Raw genomic sequence first — 7,581 nt, forward strand, 5'->3', positions numbered from 1 at the left:
GAGCACACTGACCACCAGAGGGCAGCTCCTGCATTGAGCGTCTGCCCCCTGGTGGTCAGTGTGTGTCATAGTGACCAGTCATTCCCAGTCTTTCTGCTGTTAGGGTCAGTTTTCATATTACCCTTTTACTATATAGGATAGAGGCCTGGTGAACGGGTGGGGGCTGGCTGGTTTGCCCTGAGGGGTGTCCCAGATCAGGGTGGGGGTCCCACTTAGGTGCCTGGCCAGCCTGGGTGAGGGGCTGAGGGTTTTCAGACTGGCCAAGTCTGCTGGCGACTGAAGCTCCCAGCTTCTCCTTTTTTCTTTTTTTTTTATTCTGGGATTTATTTACCTTCTATAATTGAAACTTTGTTGCCGCTCCAGCTCCGAGGCCACGGCCTGCTGAAAGCAGGTATCTGGGGTTTGTTTAGCTTCTATAATTGCAACTTTGTTGCTTAGAGTGGAGCTCAGAGCCTGGCCGCAGCAGGGAGGAAGCTTGGCTTCCTCCATCACTGGAGCAAGCAAACCTCCTGCTCGCTTCAGCTGCGTGGCTGCCGGCCGCCATCTTTGTTGGCGGTTAATTTGCATATCTCACTGATTAGCCAATGGGAAGAGTAGCAGAGGTACGGTTAATTTCAATCTTTGTCTATTATTAGATAGGATACTACTTGAAAATATGACGTAGAAGTTGTGGTTCAGACTACTTCAACTTTTGGGGGCATGGTCAATAATTAGAAAATAAAAAGCCAACACAGATGCCACAAAGTATATGACTATGAGGTTTTAAGAAATATTAAAGATAGATGGTTCATATCTTTATAAAAATGGTTGATTATAAGTCAGAAAAATTTTATTTCAAAAAAGTATGGTGATAAAGCAAAATGTGCTTATGAATTTAGATAATGTTTGAAATTGGTCCAATGAAAGCATGCTTGCATGACAAAAAGAACATAATATCCACTGAGCATCTGACACACTGAAATCAAGTTCAAAGCAAAATCATGCTTGCATACTGATCAGAGCACCCACCAAAGCAAACATCAGCTTCTCAAATATGATTTAAACTTAGGAAATGTGTAGTGGGTGTAGCTGAAAGAAAACGGGCTAATTTAGAACGAAGCAGGTGTGGGAATGAACCTCAGTTCTGATTTTCACTGGCTGTGTATCTTTGGGGAAGTTAAGTTTTCATTCTCACATTTTTCAGCTTGAAAATGAGGTGACCACCATCCACCTCACTGAGTTTTGTGTGATTAAATAAACTACTGTAGAGCAGTATAGTAGGCACCCAGTAAAAGTGAGTTCCTTTCCTGTTGACCCTGGAGAAAGTTATACCAATAAGATATATGTGTGTAACAAAGGACAAAAGAATTACATTAATCTGCGTGTGGTGTGGTGGGGAGAGGGAGGGAGAGAATCAGGGAAGTCCTCTTGGAGAAAGTACATTTGCACTGAGTCTTTGCCAATGAGCAAAAAGTCACCAGACAGGTTAGAGGAGGTAGAACAATGTAAGCAAAAACAGTATGTACAGAAGTGAGGAAATGAGAAAGTCAAGCAAAGGGAGAGCAGAAAACTTCAAATAATTTGATGTGGCTGGACTATGGTACTGTAGTAACTGTGAGGGGGATAGTGGGTATTGAGTTTTATTAACAAAAAGTAATAACTAATATTTATTGAGTATTACTAGGTTCCTGGCACTACACTAGTCCAAGTGTGTTTGCTTATATAAAGATTAACTGAGCCCTAGCTTGTGTGGCTCAGTTGGTTGAGCATTGTCTCATGCACCAAAAGGTCTCTGGTTCGTTTCCTGGTGAGGGCACAGAGAGTAGAGGTGTAAAGTTCCCAGTGAAACATACAAGATTGCCAAGTGCGTAGATACCCATACAAAACTGGCAGGAGCAATCTGCCCTAGTGTGTGACCTTAAAGAATTTCACACCTGTGCTCAGAGGTAGTCACTGGGAAAGAAGACATGGCACTGAGATGGAGGTGGTAACAACACAAAGGGCAAGGGAATCTCGAGTACTGGCAAGAAAATAGAATATAAAAGCTCTATACAGTGGTTCTCAACCTTCCTAATGCTGGACCCTTTAATACAGTTCCTCATGTTGTGGTGACCCCCAGCCATAAAATTATTTTCGTTGCTACTTCATAACTGTAATTTTGCTACTGTTATGAATCGTAATGTAAATATCTGATATGTAAGATGTATTTTCATTGTTAAAAATTGAACATAATTAAAGCATAGTGATTAATCACAAAAACAGTATGTAATTATATATGTGTTTTCCGATGGTCTTAGGCGACCCCTGTGAAAGGGTCGTTCCACCCCCAAAGGGGTTGCGACCCACAGGTTGAGAACTGCTGCTCTATGAGGACAGGAGGAAAGGAAGTCATTAGACATGTAGAAGTCCAGAGAACTGAGGGGACATGGTGTTGGATGAGAAGTCACTCAAGAAAATGGCAAGAAATACTGTAGAAGATGGAGGGGTGTCAGATGGCAAACCTTTGATAAATGAAGCAAAGTGCCAGGAAGTGGGTACAAGACACAACAATGTAGGGCAAAAGTGATCTAGACCAAAGGCATTGAGAGTGCAGGGGTACTTGTCCAGAAGCATCAATGTGGAATAAGGAGGCGTCAATCTCATCAATTAACACAAGGCAAGAGAAAATTGAAAATGACCACTTCTTGAGAGAGCAGTGGAAAGTGAGAGTGGTATGCCCAGAAGCCAGGTTCCCGTTGAAGAAAGGAGGTACAGGTGGTGAGGCAAGACTGGTGAAAACCTGAGGATGTCAAGCATTTATTCACTGTGGAAGGATTTGCTAGTGGGGAGGTGTGTGCCTGGATGAGGAGCATGTAAATACTTAACAGGGAAAGGCTGAGACTGAGGTGGAAAATCCATGGCGAGGGGCACTGACCTATGCAAAGATGAAGGCTTTCTCTAGATGAGGGTGGGCACTGGATCTAGTGAGCCTCCTTGGCCAGGGAATTACATTTAAAAAGATTTCCTATCTAAATGGATACCATAAGCTTTGCTTTTAAAAAGGGTAATATTCAACTGGTCTTACCCTGCCCTATTAATTCCTCATAAATCCTTATGCCTTCCTAGCTCCCCAATCAATTTCCATTTATGGTTGCTCCTTACTAGCACATCATACCTTATATTTTAAGCTATAAAATCACAAGTTCCTACAGAGCATGATAGTGAAGAACGGGGCCCTCATTTTGTGGATTCCTGCTTCTCTGAGGAATATAAAGTCCAGATGGTCTTTTTATTTATCATGATGATTATGATAATGATACTAATAGTAACTAATACCATGTGCCAAACACTATTCTAAGCACTTTCTATTAGCTTATTTAATACTCACAATAACCCTATGAATAAGGTGTATTATTTTCCTTGACTTATGAATAAAGAAAACACGAGAGATTAGGTAACTCACACAACTAGTTAGTGGACCTGGGATTGGCAATTAGGCACTCTGGCTCCAAATCCATGCTCTGCCTTTAAGCACAAACAAATGTCTTAGAAGCCCTAAAGCCTATTTCCTCAACATGAATGAGCTCATTTTTGGTGCAACAGTATTTTGAAAATCCACTTAAGTGTATATAAGACACATCTCATTCATACAAAAGTAAACTTTCAACTGGTGGAAAATGTGAGGAATAAAGAATTTTTATGTATGGGAGGGGACGCTTTGCTCTTCCTTACCTAATTCCCTCCCTTCTTTCTACCTAAATTAGCTAGAAAACTCCATAGACTTCCTGTTGTTTATCAGCATTGAGCCACCCTTCCCAAATCATTTCAGTGTGCATCTCTGAAATCCACTGGCCTAAGTACTAAAGCAAATACTTGAGAGGCAAACCACAGTAGGGTTACCGAGAATTTTGTTATATCAACCTGAGGTATTAATTCTTAACACCAAAGAACTATATCCTAATTTTAGCTCCCTCAATAAAGACACACTATACATAATTTAAAATCATGTCATCTTATTCCTAATGAAGTGGAAAACTTTTAATTTTGTTAAGGATCATGTAAAAATGAAGCATTTGCAAACAGGAATTTCTCAAATATAACACAAATGTGGCAGTGTTGTGTTAAGGAAGGAGGATGGGACTAAAATTCAGAATTCAAGTTAGTCATTAATAGAGCTTCATGCAATCATTGGGAACTTAACTTCTTTGGCCCTCAGGTATCTATATATATATATGTAAGGCTAAGTGACCGACTGTCCATCCGCCCTCCATCCAACTGACCAAACAGCCAGTACATATGATGCACGCTGGCAATTTAAAAATAAACATTGACTCGCGCATGCACGATTCATATAAAGCTCTCGCTGGTGCCAGTCACACGTGTGTGTTTTAATCTGTCATTGTCGATCGTGAATTTGGTTGACTCTTCAATTACAGAGAAAGGGCGAATAGCAATATTAAAATATTTCTTCTAATTAATTTCCTTTCAATGTGCACAAATCCATGCACCGGGCCACTAGTTTATGTATGAAAGGATGTGCCAGTAGGTGGTAATTGGTTTCTAAGGTCTGTTAAGTACAATTTTATGACTGACATTTTATCAGCATTTCTCTTCTGAAAAACAAAACCATACACTTAGGCATAGATGAGTTACAGCTAATTCCATTATCAGTTTGTTCCAGAAACAAACATAAAAGATAAATAAAATGTATGCAAACATATGGGAAGAGAAATTTTTAGGACTTCTAAAGACTTACTCCTTCAGGCACCATACCTAAAAAAACTAATTCTGAATTGTGAAAAAGTCTAGACTGTTCCATAATGTGACTAATGCCAGGCTCTCTAGCTGGACCGAGCCAGAATGGAGATTGCTTATGGCAAACCCGACTTAGAGACTGTCTGATGGTAGTCGATGTTCTGATGTAAATCACCACCCCTCCCCTGCCTGCTGCTACATACTGGCTCCTGGAAGAGGCCATTGTCCTCACTCAGTCAAGCATGTAAAGCATTTGTACCTGGGACTGGTCACTTAAAAGTACTTGTGACTATCCTGTCTTGTTCTGTATAATTCTCTGGCACATGCCAAGCAGTGCAGGGATCCATTTAGTCTTGCAACCGCCCAAAACGTGCCACATATGCTCCCTTCATAAACTCTTAATTATCAGAGTGGAGTGGCAGCCTCATTCTCTGATCTTACTCTGCCCTGCACTTAGGGAGGTAGATTTTCAGGCCCGGGACCTTTCCCTGGGTCTGTATGTATTGATGTGGATGGGAAGCTTTTTTTCTAAACATCCTTACTTTCATGAAAGTGCAAAGTGAATATATATAGAACATAATTTAATGAAAAATATACAAAAATCCATTGATAAAATTTCAGAAAAAGAAATGAAAAAAGGAAGCAATTCATTTTTCAATTGCAATAAACTTAACAAAGGATGTGAAGAACTTATACACTGAAAACCACAAGACATTATTATGAGAAACTGAAGAAGGCAGAAAAAAATGAAAAGATATACTACCTGTTCATGGAATGGAAGAAACAAAGGAGAGAAAACAAATTCTTGAGGCATTCCAGGACCTCTTGGAATGACCTAATAAAGCCAATTCTGGATGTCCTAAATTAAAATCAGTTAATAGAACTGAGGGCAACCACTGATCTACTTTCTGTTATTACAGATTAATTTTGCTTATTTTAGAACTTCATGCTGATGGAACCATATGTTAATATGGTAGCTTCTTTTGCTCAGTGTTTTTGAGATTTGTCCAGATTGTTATATGTGACAAGAGAAAAATTCTGAGATGTCCTAAATTAAAATACACGAGGATGGAGGAGGAAGGTTAATCAATTAATAGAACTGGGGGCAAGAAACCAACGAAGACTGCTCATATTCCTAAATGTATGTTGAAGCTATGAATCAACTCCTAGGTGGCTATTTCATCTCATCTAAAAAGATAGCCCACCACCAGATAACTTGGCATGCTGCTTACGCATAAACTCTCTGGACTGTTGCCCACAACCAACCCAAAAGCAGTGTACACTTCTTCCTTATGGACAATACACCTATCCCCAAACTAGCCCTGCATCAGACCACTACCACCTCTGCCCCTTTATTTTTTCATCCCCAAAATCACTGCATAAAGGAGCCCTATCAATGCCAGGACAGCGGGCATGTCTGTTCTTCCCACCTAGCTCTATTGCTGATGGTTAAGACGGTATGTCCAGGAAAAGAACCATGGTTAGCATATTGCTCAATAAACCCTTTCTTTCAGAAAAACTTTTGGCCTGGAAGGTTATTGTTTAACATGTATATTAGTAGTTTCCTTTTATTACTGAGCAGTATTCCATTGTAGGGACATACCACAATTTGTTTATCCGGTCACCTGTTGATGGATACCTAGGTTGTTGACAGTTTTTTGTTATTATAAATAAAGCTGCTATATTATGGTAATATATGTTTAACTTTAAAATAAATTGCCAAACAGTTCCCAATGTAGTTGTAACATTTTACACTCTTACCAGCAAAATGAGAGTTCTAGTTACTCCATGTCTTAGTCCACATTTGCTATCTTCTGCCTTTTAAATTTTAGCCACTCTAGCGGGTACATAGTGACATAGTTGTGGTTTTAATCTGCATTTTCTTGACAACTAATGATGTTTAATATTTGAGCTAAAATTTTATACACACACATACACACACAGAAATATGTCCTCCCAAATTGCAACAGACTTTAGTAGTCTCTAGGGAATATCTTTATTATGACCTTTATTTCTGTATTTCCATACTAGATTATTTTACAGAGGAAAACTATAGAAATCTAACATTATATGCCACAGCGGGTAAAAAATCAATTTATGGAACTAAGTCCAACTCCCAGGTAATACATCCCTGCGGTACAGTATTTACACGAACATCCACCAACACAAGCTCCCAGCTGCCAGATGGCACTATAACGTTGCCACCTCTATGGCTGCCATCTGGTAACGTTAAATAAAAAAGACACCTCAGGACTATACTGCTCTTGGTCAGGAAAAGTCAAATTTCTGATTCAACTGTTTCTTGTGCACACTTCTTTGCAACTACCGAATGCACGCAAGCTGTTTTGCTCTGTAGTTTCCATTACTTTTAAAGAAGTTTCATTATAGAAATAGCACAATATCTTCATCTTCCCCCTCTCCCCCCATTCAGGGAGGATGCGTTGTCAAGTATTCCCCGTTCCTATTTGTTGCAAGACCTTTGGCAAGTTACCTTGGAAGACTTTTACAGATCTACCTTGAGGATAACCCAACTGATTCCTAACTTAAATGTCAAGACGGAAATAACAGTGCGCAGCACTTTTTATCTCTTACTGCACAATTTCAATATAGTCGCTGGGTTATGCAATGATTTCCATCCGCGTCCTCACAAATATAAACCTCCTTTTTGGTCTTCCTTCCTCGCCCAAGGAGCTCCCCGACCACAAGCTGGCGGACGTGCAGCTGCGGGAATCCAGAGGGACAGGACAGGGAGGAAGAGCCGGCAGCTGTGTCCGGCCGGTCCATTCGCAGGTTTCTCCCCCGGTTCGCTCTCACGCGGCGTCCTCCGCCCGCTCCTTGGCCTATTGGCTTCACTGATTGATAGATTCT

At 40.4% G+C, this 7,581-nt stretch overlaps 1 protein-coding gene across 1 annotated transcript in view; it reads left to right on the plus strand.

Annotated features, from left to right (window-relative positions):
• The first annotated feature begins 6,243 nt into the window (after positions 1-6,243).
• CD109 (CD109 molecule) overlaps positions 6,244-7,581 on the plus strand; it is a 158,222-nt gene continuing 156,884 nt past the window's right edge. Inside the window, exon 1 of the mRNA XM_014535778.1 lies at positions 6,244-7,515. The gene's annotated coding sequence lies outside the window, so the exon portion shown is untranslated. The remainder of the gene's footprint in view (positions 7,516-7,581) is intronic.

Source organism: Myotis brandtii, unplaced genomic scaffold (genome assembly GCF_000412655.1).
Source record: "Myotis brandtii unplaced genomic scaffold, ASM41265v1 scaffold151, whole genome shotgun sequence".
NCBI lineage: Eukaryota > Metazoa > Chordata > Mammalia > Chiroptera > Vespertilionidae > Myotis > Myotis brandtii.